This window comes from Urocitellus parryii, chromosome 9 (genome assembly GCF_045843805.1).
Source record: "Urocitellus parryii isolate mUroPar1 chromosome 9, mUroPar1.hap1, whole genome shotgun sequence".
NCBI classification, from domain to species: domain Eukaryota; kingdom Metazoa; phylum Chordata; class Mammalia; order Rodentia; family Sciuridae; genus Urocitellus; species Urocitellus parryii.
This window is the reverse complement of record NC_135539.1, coordinates 125,305,616-125,323,558: the sequence shown is the minus strand read 5'-3', so window position 1 is coordinate 125,323,558 and position 17,943 is coordinate 125,305,616. Positions and strand designations below refer to the sequence as shown.

At 34.7% G+C, this 17,943-nt stretch overlaps 2 pseudogenes; both read left to right on the top strand.

Moving 5' to 3' along the window:
• The first annotated feature begins 9,893 nt into the window (after positions 1-9,893).
• On the top strand, positions 9,894-16,984 carry LOC144249020 (RNA-splicing ligase RtcB homolog pseudogene; annotated as a pseudogene).
• LOC113184098 (RNA-splicing ligase RtcB homolog pseudogene) lies at positions 16,984-17,741 on the top strand (annotated as a pseudogene).
• Positions 17,742-17,943: the final 202 nt, after the last annotated feature.

Genomic DNA, 17,943 nt, shown 5'->3' with positions numbered 1-17,943 from the left:
CAATGGCAGAATGTTTCCGTTAAGTAAGATGAGCAAGTTTTAGAGATCTTCTCTGTAACATTGTACCTATTGTCAACAGTCTTTTATTGCACACTTAAAATTTGCTAATAGGGTAGAATCTTTATAAGTGTTTAAATTTCTCACAAAAATAAAACAAATTAAAAATACAGTTAGTGTATTTTTATTAATTCAAGTAAAACATTAGAATTCTGAAAACATTCATTTATAACTAAAATATTTTCAAAATATATTTACTATAAGAGTGTGATCAGAGTTAAGGCCTTGGGTAAGTTTTAAAAGTTTTTATTTTAAAATGTCCATTAAGGAAAAAAATAATAATAGAATGTGAAATCATATATGTTGGAGATATATAATAAACAAAGGATAAGCAGTCTGAGAGCAAATACTTGTCCCATTATTTTTTGGGGTGTTAAACATATTTGCAACTTGTTTATTTTTACTTACCTTTTTCAAAGTCTCATTTGAACCACATGATAAGCCTAGAATTTCAGTGATAATTCAAATGTTACAAAGATTGTTCTTCTGAATGTCATTATATTTTTAACATCACAGGAAGAAGAAGGTGATGACAGAGGGTCTTTGTGTGACTATTAAAAAAAGATGCTAAATTCCTGCTTTGGGGATCAGGTCAAGTTTTTCCTCTGAATGCAAATGTGGATTGTAAACACTGTCTTTTATTGAAGATTTGCCCTAGATAAAAGTTACACTGAAGTATTTCTACTTTTTCACTCAAGTTTTTGTAAACTAAGTTACACTTTTTAAACAAGAAATCAAGGAGCAGTAATAGAAAATGAGAGGTATGAAACTATGCTCTGACCATTCTTGCATGGAAAATAATTGCTAATCAAAAAGATGGCAAAAATGTGTCTACTATTTAAGATTATGTAAATGAATTGTTTAGATCATATAGATGTCATTTCAATTATCAGAGAGCATTTTTAAATATGAATTTTAATATCAGTAATAAGTGAATATTTTTTTACTTCTTTCAGAGAAATTATTATAAATTTATGCATGGAAGCTGAACAAATCAAGTAGTTTTCAAAGCTATAGTGCTTCTGAATAATAGCCTTCTTTGCTCCTACATAGTACATAAGAATCTTCCTCCTTCAAACCTCTGTTTCTCTTTCATGTTTCATTTAACACGCAGCATTATTTTTCTCCTGTTTTTTCAAAATGCATACATTACAGGGTGTAAGTTCATTTATAAAGTAATAGCTGGGTAGTAAGAAAACATGAAGAAACAAGTTTCCATATGAATGTTCATACATGGTAAACCTCTTACGGTGTGGAATCATACAGTGTCTGTACTTCTTTGACAAGCTTATTTCACATAGGATAATGTCTTCCAGGCTCATTTGTGTTGTCAAAAATAGCATAAATTCCTTCTTTTCAGAGGCTTAAGAATGTTCCACCACATTCTCATGGAATACATATACCATATTTTCTTTATCCACTCAGCTGTCTTTGGAAACTTAGATTCTTTCCATACCTTGGCTAGGGTGGTAATAACACTGTTAACATGACAGCAATGATTTCTTCTCCAGATCCTGATTTCAATTCTTATGGAGCTACTCACAGAAGTGGGAATTATTGGGTAGTTCATTTTTAATTTTTATCAGACCTCCATCATTTTTTCAATAGTGGCTGTATCACTATACATTCCTACCAACAGTCTAAGGGGGTCTACCTTCTCTACATTCTCAACAACACTGGTCTTTTGCTTTTTTGTAATAATCATCTAACAGGTATGAGAAGAGAGCATAGAGTAGTTTTAATTGGCACTTCCCTAATAATCAATGGTGTTGAGCATTTTTTTTCACATACCTGTTGTCCATTTTTATATCTTTTTTGGAGAAATGTCTGCTCAAGTCCACTGGCCATTTTTTATTGTTTCTTCTTGTTTATTGGGTTTGCTATTGAGCTATGAGAGTTGTTATATATTTTTCAAATTAATACCCTACCAGCTATATGATTTGGAATATTTTCTCTCTTTTTGTTTGTTGATTTTTTTCTCTGATGTACAGAAGCTTTTTCGTTTGATAGACCCTGGTTACTTTTGTAGCCTATGCTTTCAGCACCATATTCAAGAAAAAAATGCCAGTATCAATGATAAGAATCTACTCCTCTAGAAATTTTACAGTTACATGGCTTATGTTTAAGTCTTTAGTTCACTTTGAATTGATTTTGTGTATGATGTAAGGTAGGGATGTGATTGTTTCTCTTTTTTTATGAATATTCAGTTTTTCTGATACCATTTATTAGTGAGAAAATTGTTTTCCTATTGTATAGTCTTGGCATCATTATCAAAGATCAGTTTACTATATATACATGCATTTATTCCCAAATTATTGACTAATGGAACAGTCCATTAGTCTATGAGCTACCAATATCTATGGGAGGAAACATACAAGAGATAATGTTACAATTTAAGTATGTGGGTACAGAGTATCCATACATGTCATTGGCTACTGTACTTGGTTTTTATGTTACTTTTAATAAAGTATTTTTTAGAGATATAGAGAGAGGACAGAGAGAGAGAGAGAGAGAGAGAGAGAGAGAGAGAGAGAGAGAGAGAGAGAGAATTGAGAGAGAATTTTTTTAATATTTATTTTTTAGTTTTCGGCAGACACAACATCTTTGTATGTGGTGCTAAGGATCGAACCCGGGCCACACGCCAGGTGAGCGCGCTACGGCTTGAGCCACATCCCCAGCCCTTAATAAAGTCTTGTTGGGTAGAAATGATGTTTGATGAAATGCAAAAACACAAAGTCAAGGCAAGTTTTGAACTCCCAAGCCTTAGTATCCCTTGAGAGAAAAAGTGAAGCATGTTCTATTAACAACTTTACTAGGTAAATTATACTTAATTGCAATCTGATTGATCTTTATTAAAGAAAGAGTGGGTCATTAGAAGAAAGGTTGACCGCACATGGATGCTTACAGACAAACTTCCACACCGACTCTCAAAGCTTAGAACTAGTCAGAGGCAGTCCCAGCCAATGTTTGGGTATTACACTCCCATTGACATTTACAGTTCCATGGTGGAGATGAGCATAGCACTAATAGCAAGACACAATTCAGCACTCAAATACTGAAATGATCCTATACTCACCAAGCCACCTTTGCTTATTATTTGACTTCCTGCAGTTTTTGACTTCCCAAGTATATGCAAATCATACTGCTCTAGTTTTCAGGTGTGTCAAAATAATTATACTTCCCAAGACAAAGAAATAAATTGATATGAGAATTTTATCCATCAGTATTCTGAAACTTGCATAAAATGAGAACCCTTGTAAAGAAACAGGTCCTCTCTTATGCTAAATCGTATTGAGCAGTAGGGGTGGCATAATGATAGCAGCACTAAGATAATGCTGCTGCATAAACTCTTGGAAATGACCAATTTAGATTTCCACAGTACCAGCTCTCTGCATTACTAACTTTGCCTTGTGTTGTTTCATACTTCAGTTTATTACTGAAATATAGAACAATTGTAATTTCCTCTTTCATTTGTCATTATACTAAACCATAATTGTTTTGCAGTAACAAATATTTATTAAAGGTGTATTATGTATGAGCATGTGATGTTAATAAAAGAGCAGTGACAGAATAGACATCATCTTTGCCAGCAAGACATTTCCACTCTACTGGCTGGAGATGCAAATGACTCTATAATATTATAATGTAGAAAGAATGTGAAAGAGGCAGGAAAACCACACAGAAGGAGTCTTTAGCTTTGCCTGGGGGAATCAGGAAAACTGCATCCCTGCAAAGAAGCTAATATCAGAATGAGAAAGAAGGATACACAGATGGATGTTTAAAGTCAAGGGCACTTTGAAAGCCATACTATTTTGCAGGAACTGAAAGTGCTTTAACTCATCTCTTTAAAAATGAAAATCAGAATGGAAAATAAACCCAAGATACAGTTAAAGAAAGTCAAGTGTGTAGAAGGCTTTATGTACATACTAAATCATAGATGTTATCTTAGGCAATGGGAAGGTTTCCTACAGAAATTCAGGGACAGAATAGAGGTTTTGATGGTTATTGAAAGAGTCTGCATTACAAATTTATTTGATACTGTTCTTGTTAATATTTGTAATTTTTTCTTCACAGATGGGTTATGAACATCAGAATATCCATATATTAAGTTGATAATTGATTTTGTTTTCTTCTAGTGTCATGATTTTTTTTTTCAGAGGAAATTCAATATATAGGGCTGGGATATATCACAGTATTAGAGAACTTATCAAGCATGCCTGAGGCCTGATTTAGATCCTCAGCACAGGGTGGAGGCAGGGGACAGAGGAGCAAGAGATTCAATATACACAGTCACATGTCACTTGAGGATGGGATGTGTTCTGAGAAATGTGTCTTTAGTTGATTTTGTCCTGTGAACATCATAAAGGATACTTTCACAAACTATGATGGCCATGATATCAAGAGTTGATGTCATTGTATGAGACTACTGTCAATATATATGGTTCATCATTGCCTGACAAGTCACTAAGAGGCTAATGACTTTCCTTTAATTATTATTAATTAAATAACATGATATAATAATGAAAACTTAACTATTCCAATTTAGTGAACACATATATTGATTATAATAATTAAGACTGTTTTTAGATGATAATTTTACCTAGACTAACTCTTAATCTGATCATGCTGCTATAACAAAACATCATAAACAGGATGTCTCATGAATAAAAAATATGTATTTCTCAAAGTTGCCAATCAGGAAGACCAGGATCAAGGTGCTGGCAGATTCAGTGTTGGGTGACAACTGACTTCCTCATGAATGTGATGTCTTTCTGCGTCCTTGCTTGAAGGATGGGAGAAGTTCCCTCAATCCTCATTTAAAAGGGCTCTAATTCCATTCATGAGGTTTCCCAAAGATGCCATCTACTCATATCACCTTAGGGATGAAGATTTCAAGACATAAATTTTGAGTCACATAAACATTCAGATCATAGAACAGACTTTTAAAAACTGACAAATTGAATTAAGTCCAATAAATAGAAGCCAAAATAGTGCTATGGAAATTTTTAATTGAAACATTGGATGGCAAAATCCTCTACAAATTAAGTGATGAAAGAAAGCTCATGCTATTTAACAGGCAAATAGATGATGAATTGGTAAACATAGAAAAATATCCAGACAGAATATCATCTTTCTGACAGAGAAAATGTGTTAATTACATTCTTATCTATGAATCCGTGTCCTTGATTCTTTCTAGTAACAAAGAGTTAAAGAGAGAGGCAGAATGAAAGAGAGAGAAGAGGTGATCTACAGATCAGCCATATCCACGTTAGAATCAAATTTTCTGCTTAGGTGCTTGGATGACAAATTTGAATAACACTGTCAGACTCGTTTTGCTGTGCCAGTTGATGGAGCACCTGCTTACTGAATATCTTAGGTCATTATTATTATTTAATTAACTGAGGTGGTAGGACTGTTAATCCATCACTTTTGCAAAGTTGGTGGATGCCTTAACTACATCGTGCAGTTTCCTTTGCAGATTTTTAAACTCCTGGCATAGGATCTTCCTAACAGACCAATATATTTTCATGAAATATTCAATATCACGGTGTTATTTTTTTTCCTATAGAGATCAAGATATTCTTGAAATATTTACTGCTTCTAGAAACTATAAAGTACAGGTAAGAGCTATAGGACAGTGTCCATTCATTTAAGAAAGCAGATTTGAGGAAATTTTGAAGTTCCTCAATAAGGACAATGATGTTGAAGATGTTCCACTCCTAAAATTGGTGATAAAATCACATTACTATTTCTCAAGACATTTACATGAAGCAAAATCCACTTTAATGAAAACCTTTTCCTGGATGCACATTGCTGCCATGGCACAATTTGTATTCAGTCCAAACTAGAAAATCCATTTGGTTTAAGGTATCATTTTCTCATTTGATGTCTTATTCTAAGATTTAAAATATGAATTTAATTTTAATTCCTTAAACAAAGTGATGCTCCCTTTCATAAACATTCTGTGTGAATAAATAAACTCCTATGGAAACTATTTCAATCAGGTTGACTTTTTGTTGAAGCAGCATTTTCCATTCTGCTAAAGTTCAACTGACGTTGACTTTACTGAACGGGCTGTTGGGAAATTGCCCTCGGAGCTTTATTTGGGACTGCTACCATCTTAGTAATGAAATGTTGTATTGTGAAAGTCACGCTCAGGGTGTTGAATCTGTTCCTAAGTGACATTGTTGGAGCATAACATACATTTAGTTACCTACCTGACAAGTTGTCTATTTAACAGAGAAAAAATGATCTGACTATGATTGATGACACAGCTGCCCCTTCTCAGTGATGGGGAAAATAAGCTGAGTCAAAACAGATCTGGCTGCACCAGGACAAACCTGTCTGCAGTGCTGGTCCCTCATTTCTCTTCATTTGGATAGAAGGCTTTCCTCTGAGTGTATATTCCCACAGTGTCCAATCTGCCCACCACTGTGTTTATTGCTTTCTTCTTTTCACTTTGAAATTACTTTAGAGGCATTATTCTACTCTGGTCGGCATTAGAGCAAAGCTTTTCATACATTTTTAGCTACATGCTCTCTAGGTCAAGGACAACAGTGTTGAAAATTATAATCTTTGGTAAGGAGTACTAACTGAATTATTTACGTTTTGGCTACAAGTTTTTTTTCTGATCTCTGACACTGACTTGCTCTCCTTTTTTCTGTTATCACTGAAGTAAACATTCTTTGGATACCTGCCTTGTAACTGTCATGACATATGGTACTATTGGGGCCCAGAGGAATGTTAAAACTTGTCCAAAGACTAGGTTCAAGCTCCAAATACTAGTATATTTGACTGTGTTGTCACCTTTGCCTTAAGACTTTTTGTTTTCTCCTATTAGAGTATATAGGTTACCTTAGAGGTCACTTTATTGGCAGATACAAAAAAGGGGAAATTGTGTTATAAAAACCAAAGCCAGTTGTTCCCTTTACACTTATTCCTCAGTATGGACATATTTAGAAGATATGTATTACTATGGCAGTGCAAAAAACTGATTTGTGTGGATTAGAAAAATATAATTCAAACAGTCACAACAAGCATAAGTATGAAATAATTTAAAAGGCATTTGTTCATATATGTAGAACATTTTTACTTAAAAAGTCATACATATAGTGTTTGTATTTTTTTTTCTTTTTTTACTTTAATTCATCTAAATTCAAGTGCAGCAGCCAGAATTTCTGGGATTTAAATCAGAATTCATGGAAATGTACATTGTATTCAAACATACACACACATGAATTAATTGTGTACTCTGTTAGAATAAATGTTCTAACAACATATACAGAATTTGAAGACAATTTTAGGAATATTATAAAACCACATCAAAGAAAGAAAATTTGATAATTTTAAAAAGTGAAAGGATAATGCATTGCTAAGATAATGCATTGCTCTCCAACTTGTTTGGAACTCCTGGGTCAATTGTACTAAAGAAACCCTCATCAAAGAATATTTGCAAAATCTACTTCTATTTTCAAAAATCACATGCATATTTGGTATGCATGTATTTTTGTAAACCTTATTAAACAGAATTGGTAAACATAGTTTATGATATGTGAGTTAACTACTTTATTTATAAATGAGACACAAATAGAAAAAGGTCCTTTGGTTTTCTTTAATAACTGTCACAGAAAATCTGTTCAGAGACAGCAGTCTCTGTAAACACATACACACAATTAAGGGTTACTAAGTGGAACATGCCTTTTATTTACAAAAATGTCCCAAGCAATGCTACCACAAAGGAAAACTCACTTTTCATCCAAAGTAGAAATCTTTTTCTTTCTCATTACCCTAGCTCAGGAAGAACATATTCATCAAAGCATCACTTCTCTTTCACTGGTTTTGTAAACAGGATGGCAATTAAGCTTTACATAATTTATTCATAGGTTTGCTTTATTTTCAGTCAACATATAGGTGTTAAATGCTGATATATATCAATGTGAAACATGATGAAGACTTTTCTTCAGGGCATGTATTTTAGTGGAGGAAGGCACAGGGTTAGTCATGTTGTGCACATGCACAAGCAGAGATACAGTTTGTCAGATGATGATAACATGATAGTGAAAAAGTATGACAATGTTTAAGGAAATACTAATGTACATCAGTGATTTTGTGTCAATGTAGTACTAACATCTATAAGTGATTGGGGATGTCCTTTCTTACAAGCTGATAATTAAGTAGAAAGTGAAGAGTGAGCCATATTTACATATAGGGAGTACTTTCTGTATAGGTGAAACAGGAAATCAAAGCCCTAAGGACGAAAGAATTCTTGCTTTGTTTGAGGAAGCATGGCAAAGGAATTCCAGGATCTAAATATTACAGAATAACTGATCATTCTTGATAACTGCTGTTTAATCAACACAGGAGGTTATAGGTGGACATATCATATTGAATTTATGTCTTTGTATTCAGGTTTAAAAACACACACACACATCTCAAAAATGAGTCAATGAGCTAAAGGTATAATGAAAAGAATGCAATTAAACTATAATTCTAGAAGTATTGATCTTCTATGTAAATTAGATTCTTCTACATGCAGCCATGTTTCACCCCTTCTCTTTCTTGGGAGGGTATCTGATTTGGATAGTGGGCTGTCACACTGCTTGGAAGGTCATGTAGAACTTGAGAAATAGTAAAAGCTGTCAAAATAGCTGAAACAAAAGTAGTCATTAGGTGGACAATTTAAAATAATTTTGCATTAAATATTTTGTGAAAGAAAAATATCAGTCTTTAATTTAGCTATTTTCCCCTTACTTCCTGTTACAAGATGGTTTGGTAAACTGTCATGTACTCATCTAAGCTCAGAGAAAAGAGTCTTAAGTTTGAAGTTTTAGTGAATTAGTATTTGTTAAGCCATCCTTTTTTTTTAAACCATGAACATGTTGATATTTCTCACTCAATCATTTATTCATTCATTCAACCAATATTTAGAAAACAATTTCTGCATATTTACCTTGTGCCAGTGCAGAGAAGAAGTAAGAGTAGAGAAATGAATGAGATTAAACAATCAAGTTTTTTAAAGGTGCTTGCTCTCAGATGATTATATTTACTCTATAGAAGTGAAGATTTATAATTTTTTAAAGAGTATATATTTTTTTCATACATATTATTTTTTAATTTATTTTTATGTAGTGCTGAAGATCGAACCCAGGGCCTCACATGTGTGAGGCAAGAGTTCTACCGCTGAGCCACAACCCCAGCCTTTGAAGATTAATAATTTTTAAAAACTTAAAAATTGTAGATGGTCACAATGCCTTCATTTTATTTATTTATTTTTATGTGATGCTTAGAATCAAACCTAGTACCTCACCCATGACAGAAGAGCACTCTACCACTGAGCCACAACCCCAGCCCTGGAAATTTACAATTTTAAATGCAACATCTCAAAGAGTTTATAAGGCATCACTTCTAGATTTACAATAAGGAAAGATGGAACAACCAAAATTCAATTTTCTTTGACCTTTCAGGAAACTGAGGTTGCCATCCCAATGCTTTCCTGAAAGAGTCAAAATTGAGCTAGTCTTCAATGAAACAAATGCCTCTGGAGCCGTAGACAGGTAGAAAGATTTAAATGGCAATTTTTACAAGTTTGTTGAGGTTGAAGGAATATGTGTCAGAATACAAAACTCCTAAATACCACAGACTTAGAGGAAAACAATATTTTGTAGCATTTTCTTTCAAGAAACACATTAGGGTCTGTCATGATTTGAATATGAGGTTCCCCCGCAAAGCTGTTAATGCAAGAATGTTTGGAGGTAAAATGACTGATTCTGAGAACTGGGACCTAATCAGTCCCTCCTAGTTTGAATGACTGGGTGATAACTGTGTGTAGATAGGGCATGGCTGGAGCAGGTAGGTCATGGGGTATGACCTGAAAGATTTTTTTTTTTTACCCATGTCCACTTACCACCCTGCCTCTCTACCCCAACCATTATGTCCTGAGCTATTTTCCTCTGCCATGCCCTTCCACCATGACATTCTACTTTACCTTTGGCCAAGAGCAATGGACTCAGCCAACCATGGACTAAAACCCTACAACTGAGCACCAAAATAAATTTTCCCTTCTCTAAGTTATTCTTGTCACGTATTTTGGTGAAAATGATGCAAATCTGATTAGCACAGGTATCATGGTAAAGATCTAGAGAAAAGATCATCATAGCTCTGGCAGGAAGAGAGGAGGAGTGATCACTGTGAATACAGCCAAATAATTCTCCATAGCAAAGATCTGCATGTTACCAGACAAAAAGTTGCAGAGCTTGGTCACAGTTGAGTGGAAGAGAATTCCTTGCATTCAACCCCCTATAGCCTTCAAAATTTAGAAAATGGGAAAAATAATGGACAAGAATGAGGACTTCAAAACATATAGGAAATGTGGCAATCTGCAGAATGCAGGAATTAGTGAGAGGGGGAGAAGAAAAATAATAAATTAACTATAATATTGAAGAGAAACTTTGTATTTTAGGTACCAGGGATTGCATAATATACCACATTTGCATTATCCATTCATCCTTTGGAAACTTGAATTGTTTACATTTGTTAGCATTGTGAACAGTACAGCAGTAAACATGGGAATTTAGATATTTCTTTGCCACACCGATTTCATTTCCTTTACACAACACTTAGGAGTGAGATGGATATTACATGATAGTTCTATTTTTTTTTATTGAAAATTTTGAGGAACTTCCAGAATGTTTTCCATAGTGGATGCACTACTTTTTACTCTCAGCTAGACTGCAATAGTTTCCTTTTTAACAAATCTTCACCAGTACTTGTTGTGTTTTCTATGTATGATAATAACTAATCTTAGGAGGTAAGGTGCTACCTCATTGCGGTTTTGACTTGCATTCCCTGCTGATGTTCAGCATTATGCATATATACTTTGGGGATTTGTACATCATCTTTTGAGAATTGTCCATGGAAATTCATTGCTCATTTATTCATTGAGTCATTTGGTTTATTTGCTATTAAATTTTTCGAGTTCCTTATATATTTGAGATGTCAATCCCTCATCAGGTGTTTCATTTGCAAATATTTACCCGTATTCTGTAGGTTGTCTTTAAACTCTGATGATGGATCCCCTTACTGTGCAAAGGCTTTTGATTTGACATAATCCTAGTTATACATTTTACCTTTGATTTCTTTGCATTTGAAGTCTTGCAAAAATAATATCCTTGCCCATTCCAAAGTCCCAAAGCATTTCCGTTTTCTCATCGTGTTTTTATTGATTTAGGTTTTATATTTGAGTCTTTAATCTATTTTGAGTTGATGTTTGTAAATCATAAAAGATAAGGGTCTAGTGTCATTCTTATGCATGTGGATACACAAGTTTCCAAGCACTGTTTATGAAAATGCTCTCCTCTCTTCAAACCTTGTTCCTCAACTTCAAGAACTAGTTGGCAGTAGATGTGTGGGTTTACTACTAAGCTCTGTATTCTGTTTCATTTTCTCTTTTGATGCCAGTATTATTCTGTTTTGACTACTATAGCTTCGTACTTTTATTTTGAAGTCTGTTAGTGTATTTTCTCCTGCTTTGCTCATTTTGCTTAAGATTTAATTTTTACTTTTTTTTCTAATTATGCAACTTTTAGGATTCCTTTTCCTCATTCTATATAGAATACCATTGTCACTTTAGCAAGCAGAAGAGTGAATTTATAGATCACTTGGAGTAGTATAGGTATTTTAATAATATCAATTCTTTCAATTCATGAACAAGGATATTTTTTTCTAGTTTTTGTGTCCTCTTTGATTTCTTTCCTCAGTGTTTTATAATTTTCATTTTAGAGATCTTTCACCTGTTTGGTTAAATTTATCCTCAGATTTTATTCTTTTTACTAGCTATTTAAAATAAGATCACCTTCTAAATTTCTATTTTAGGTCATTTGCTTTGGACATGTAGCAACACTATTGATTTTTGCATGTTATTTTTGTATTCTACAACTTTGCTAAATTTGCTTATTAATTATAATAATATTTTGGCAGGGTCTTTGTAATTGTCTATATATTGCCATTTGAAAACAGTGACAATTTGACTTCCTCTTTCCGAATTCTGATGTTCTCTCTTCTTCTTGCTCCATGACTCTGGCTAGGATTATGGATTTTCACTGAGTATTTTATACAATTTCAATTTATGTCCTTTCTTAGCTTACTAATCATGCTTTTAAAAATTTGTAATGGGTGAACTAATGTTGATAACACACATCTTAAAGTAATATCAGTATGTATTCAAATAACACTACATTGCTTTGTATGTATCATAGTAATACTACAACAGAGTACTGAATCTATGGATGAATGAATCCATTACAGGTATTCTGTCAAAAGATTTTTTTTTCTTATTTATATAAAGCTTGGTTTATTTTTAAAGTTTCCATTACTCTCCTTATACCACCCATCTCTTTTTGTGAGTTATACATAAATTCTTTGGAGCTATTATTAACACAACCATTGGTTATTTTAAAAAAATTCTATTGTTCAAATTGTATGTTTCCTGTGAGTCTGTTTCTGTTCTGATGGGGGACATAGCTCTATACCATTTTCTCCCTTGATTTATGATATCTTTCTAATTTCTTGTTGAAAACTGGACATCAATAGTAATTAAAATAAATTATCCTAATGTGTGAGAATTTAAGCTCATTTGGCTATCAGTTGGTCTGTTCCCTATAGCTATGGGTTTCAAGGCTTCAAATTCCTCTACTGTTCATGTTTTTATCCCACCTCATCTTCAGCTTTTATACATATACCTCTTTGGAATGCACTTAAACATGAACCTTTGAAATTAAAGGTCTTTACCCAATAATGTAATGTTACTATATTGGAGCCCAGCTCATATAACAGCAAGGAATGGGAAACTAAGTATATTCTGTAATCTTCCAACTAAACACTATTTTGTAGTAAGTCTGTGCTTGGTACTTTAATTTTCAATGCTGTTTCTAGGGTTTTTAGGGCAGAGAAATAAGTCTGTATGATATTACAATGGTAGATAAACATTATTATAAATTTTTCCAAACCCATAGAACATAGAAGACCAGAGATAAACACTAGTGTAAACTGTGGACTTTGATGATAATAATTTATTGATATAGGTTTATTTACAAATATACGTCTCTGATATAAGATATTAATAGTGGAGGAGATTGTGCAGTACGTATGTGGAAACTGCTTTCTATTCATTTTGCCATGAATTTAAAAATTCTCTAGAAGTAAAATAGTTTAAATATTCTACAATAATTTTTCTGCTGGGTGTGGTGGCACATGCCTGTAATCCCAGTGGCTCAAGAGGCTGAGGCAGGAGGATCACAAGTTCAAAGTCAACCCCAGCAACTTAGCAAGACTCTGTCTCAAAACCTTAAAATGACAGACGATGTGGCTGAGTGGTTAAGAGTCCAGGGTTCAATCCCTGGTACCTAAAATACAAAGTTTCTCTTCAATATTATAGTTAATTTATTATTTTTCTTCCCCCCCCCCTCACTAATTCCTGCATTCTGCAGATTGCCACATTTCCAATATGTTTTGAAGTCCTCATTCTTGTCCATTATTTTTCCCATTTTCTAAATTTTGAAGGCTATAGGGGGTTGAATGCAAGGAATTCTCTTCCACTCAACTGTGACAAAGCTCTGCAATCTTTTGTCTGGTAACACACAAGTCTTTGCTATGGAGAATTATTTGGCTGTATTCACAGTGATCACTCCTCCCCTCTTCCTGCCAGAGCAGGAATAATATTCAGCCATAAAAAAATTAAATCTTAGCACTTGGGAAAACATGGATAGAATTTTAGATATTTATGTTAAGTGAAATAAGCAGCCACAGAAAGACAAACGCTGCATTATCTCAAGCATACATGGAATCTATAAAAGTTGTTCTCATAAAAGCTAGGAGTAGAATGCTGGTTAAGAAAGCCTGGACAGAAGAGGGCTTAGGGGAGGACAGGTGATTAAAGGGTACTAAGTTACACATAAATAGGAGCAAGACACTGCTATGCTATTGCACAGTAGAGTGACTATAGAAACAATGATATATGATACATCTCAAATGCCAATAGAGAAGATTTTGAAGTTTTCAGCATGAAGAAATATTTGATAAATATTTGAAGAGATATATTTAACCTGATTCAAGCATTATGCAACGCATACCTATATTAATACATGACATTATACCACATTAATATGGACAATTTTTGTTTTATGTGTCAATTAAAATACATTTAATTTAATAAACATATATTAAAAATCATAAGTAATCTGTCACAGAAAAATCTAATAATACTTGTGGTATATAACTTCTGTTCAATTATTATTTCTTCCATTAAATTTTCTCCGTCAGTGGTTTCTAATCTTTTTCTTTTTAACTCTGACAAATTAAAAATGAAAATAATTTTATATATATATATATATATATATATATATATATATGTAAGTTTAAAATATAGTAATAAACAAGGCTAAAGGTCCATGGTACTTGTCAATTTTTAAAATGGTAACTGTTAATCTAATTATATTATTCATCATTTTAAAGTGAATATTGTATCACAGGTAAAACATAGATTGAAGTTACACATTTAAAAAACATTCAAGGACAGTAAATTAAATTTGAATATGAACATTTAGATGATCAAAGTCAGGGAGAAAAATATATCATGTTGTCCCTAAAATAGATAGCAAACTCTTTAGAGTCAGGCTTGGAGTTTCCCTGACTGATGAGGTACAATTCTAAATAAAATCAATAAAGCCTGCTAGAGGACCAAGAAGGGCTTTGGGCTCAACCTGCAGGTTGAAGGGGGTTTCTATGTGAATGATGCTCTGAAGTAATTACTGTTTGAGGATAAGGCATGACTGTGGAGGTGGTGGTGGCGGTGACTTCTGCCAGTCATGAAACAGATTGGCCACCTGAGGCCCTTGCCTGAGATTGTTCGTTGATATATCAGGTTCCCTGATGTGTACTGAGGCTATGGATTTGCTATTGGGATCAGAAGTCATACCTTTTACAGGAATGACCCTGAAGTAGTTGTCTTCTCAGTTGGTGTTGGCATTGACATCAACTCTGGTATCGACTTCCAAGAACCAAATTAGAGGAAAGTGAAGTCCAGCCGTGAAGTAGCAACTCACCAAGCTACGTTGGACCACATTACTATTGGAATGGGATCTAAAGCTGTGATTCCAATGAATGCCAAAGAATTGGAAGAGGCCTTGGAGATGGGTGTGGATTCCCTAAGAGAAGTCTATGCCTGGGCTCAAGGTAAGGAGCACTGTGAGTAGTTTGGAAGGATGCTGCAAGCTGATGGGCCAAGAAAAGAGTCTTTCCTCAGTTGGGGACCCTGGGAGCAGGAAACAATTATGCAGAAACCCACGTTGGAAAATGGTTCTGGGAAAATTGGAAATCCATATGTAACAAAATGAACTTAAACCCTTTATCTCACCCTGCACAGAACTCAACTCAAAGTGGATCAAGGACCTAGGCATTAGACCAGAGACCCTGAGCCTACTAGAAGAAAAAGTAGGCCCAAATCAAAATCATGCTGGCTTAGGAACCAACTTTCTCAACAAGACTCCTAATGCACCAGAAGTAAAATCAAGAGTCAATAAATGAAATGGTATCAAACTAAAAAGCTTCTTTACAATTAAGGAAAAAAATCAAGAATGTGAAGAGAGAACCTACAGAATGGGAGAAAAACCATTGCTACCTGCACCTCAGATAGAGCATTAATCTCTAGGATATATAAATAACTTAACAGAAAAAGAAAGAAAGAAAGAAAGGATGGATGGAAAAACAAATAACCCAATGAATAAGTGGGCAAAAACAAACAAACAAACAAATAAACAAAAACAAAACAAAAACTGAACAGACACTTCACAGAAGAATACATACAATCAGTCAACAAATATATGAAAAAATGTTCAACATCACTAGCAATTAGAGAAATGCAAATTAAAACTATACTGATGGGCTGGGGATGTGGCTCAAGCGGTAACGCACTCGCCTGGCATGTGCGGGGCGCTGGGTTCCATCCGCAGCACCACATAAAAATAAAATAAAGATGTTGTGCCCACCGAAAACTGAAAAATAAATATTAAACATTTTTTTTTCTCTTCTCTCTGTCTCTTAAAAAAAAACTATACTGAGATTTCATCTCACTCCAGTCAGAATGGCAATTATCAAAAATACAAGTAACAATAAATATTGGTCAGGTGGTGGGGAAAAAAATACACCCATGCATTGTTGATTGGACTGCAAATTGGTACAACCACTCAAGAAAGCAGAATGGAGATTCCTCAGAAAACTTAGATTGGAATCACAATTTGACTCAGTTATCCCACTCCTTGGTATCTATCCAAAGGAGTTAAAATTTTCATACTGCAATGATGGAGCTACATCAATATTTATAGCAGCTAAATTTACAATAGAGAAGGTATGGAACCAAACTATGTGAATGGATAAAGAAAATGTGGTACATACACACAATACAATATTTCTCAGCCATAAAGAAGAATGAAATTATGGCATTTGCCAGTAGATGCATGGAATTGAAGACTATCATGCTAAGTGAAATTTGTCAATTTTAAAACCCAAAGGATGAATGTTCTTCTGATATGCAGATGCTGACTCACAGTATGTGGAGGGAGGGAGGAGCGGAAGTTCACCAGATTGGACATGGGGAGTGGAGGGAAGGAGAGAGGATGAGAATGAGAAGGACAGTCAAATGGATCAAACATAACTTCCCTGTGTTCATATGTGAATACATGACCAGTATAACTCCACATCATGTACAACCACAAAAATGGGAAGTTATATTCCTTGTATGTATGCTATGTCAAAATGCATTCTACTGTCATGTATAACTAAAAACAACAAACAAAAAAATCCTTGTTGTGGATGAGATTTTTCAATGAATATGTTGCTAAAAAATGGGCAACCAGCAAAAGGGACGTGTATGTGATGGTCTCCAGTGGAAGAAGAGTGTTGGACCATCAACTACCTATTGATGCGCTGATAATTATAGAAAAGGCCATAAAGAGAGACAAGATTATAGTCAATGACCATCATTTGGCTTGTGCTCAAATTGCTTCTACAGAGGTTTAGGACCAGCTAAGTGGAATGGCAACAGCTGAGAACATATGTGGGTCTACTGCTCTTCTATGACCTTCTTATCCCATTAGGCTTTCACCAAGGTCTTGAACATAACCCCTGATGGCTTGGACCTGTATGTGATCTGTGAGGTTTCTCACAATATTGCCAAAGTACAGCAGAATGTGGTGGACAGGAAGGAATGGAGGCTGTTGGTACAAAGGAAGGGATCAACCCATGTTTTCTCTCTGCATCCCCCCACCTGTCGATAGCCCACTCACTGGACAGCCACGGTTCACTGGGTAGCACCATGGAAACCTATAGTACTTATGTTCTTACTGGCACTGAATAGGGCGTGACTGAGATGGGACGTCCTGTCGTGGAGCAGGCTGTGCACGGTTCCAAGCAAACTCTCAGCATAATTTAGATTTCCAGAATGTTTTAGACAAGTTGGCAGATATGAGGATTACAACTCATGCTGCTTCACCCAAGCTGGCTATGGAAGAGTCTCGGGAGTCCTATAAGAATGTTACTGAACTGGTGAACCCCCACCATGGTTCTGGAATCAGAAATAAGCCATGAAACTGAGACCGATTATTATCATCAAAGGGTGGAAACTAGACCTCTGAACACCACTGACCCTCAGTGGATGTGGACTGAAACACTCTTCAGTACCACGCAGGGGACTTGGTGGGTTCCAAAGTGCCCAACTGAAACTTCTCATGCCATAATGGCCCCCAGGGAGGTTGTTGCTTCCCAGAGTCCGTTTTGTAAAAAAACCTTCTAGAGGGAGGTTATCCCACAGATTTCTAGAAAAATCTTTTAGGGGAA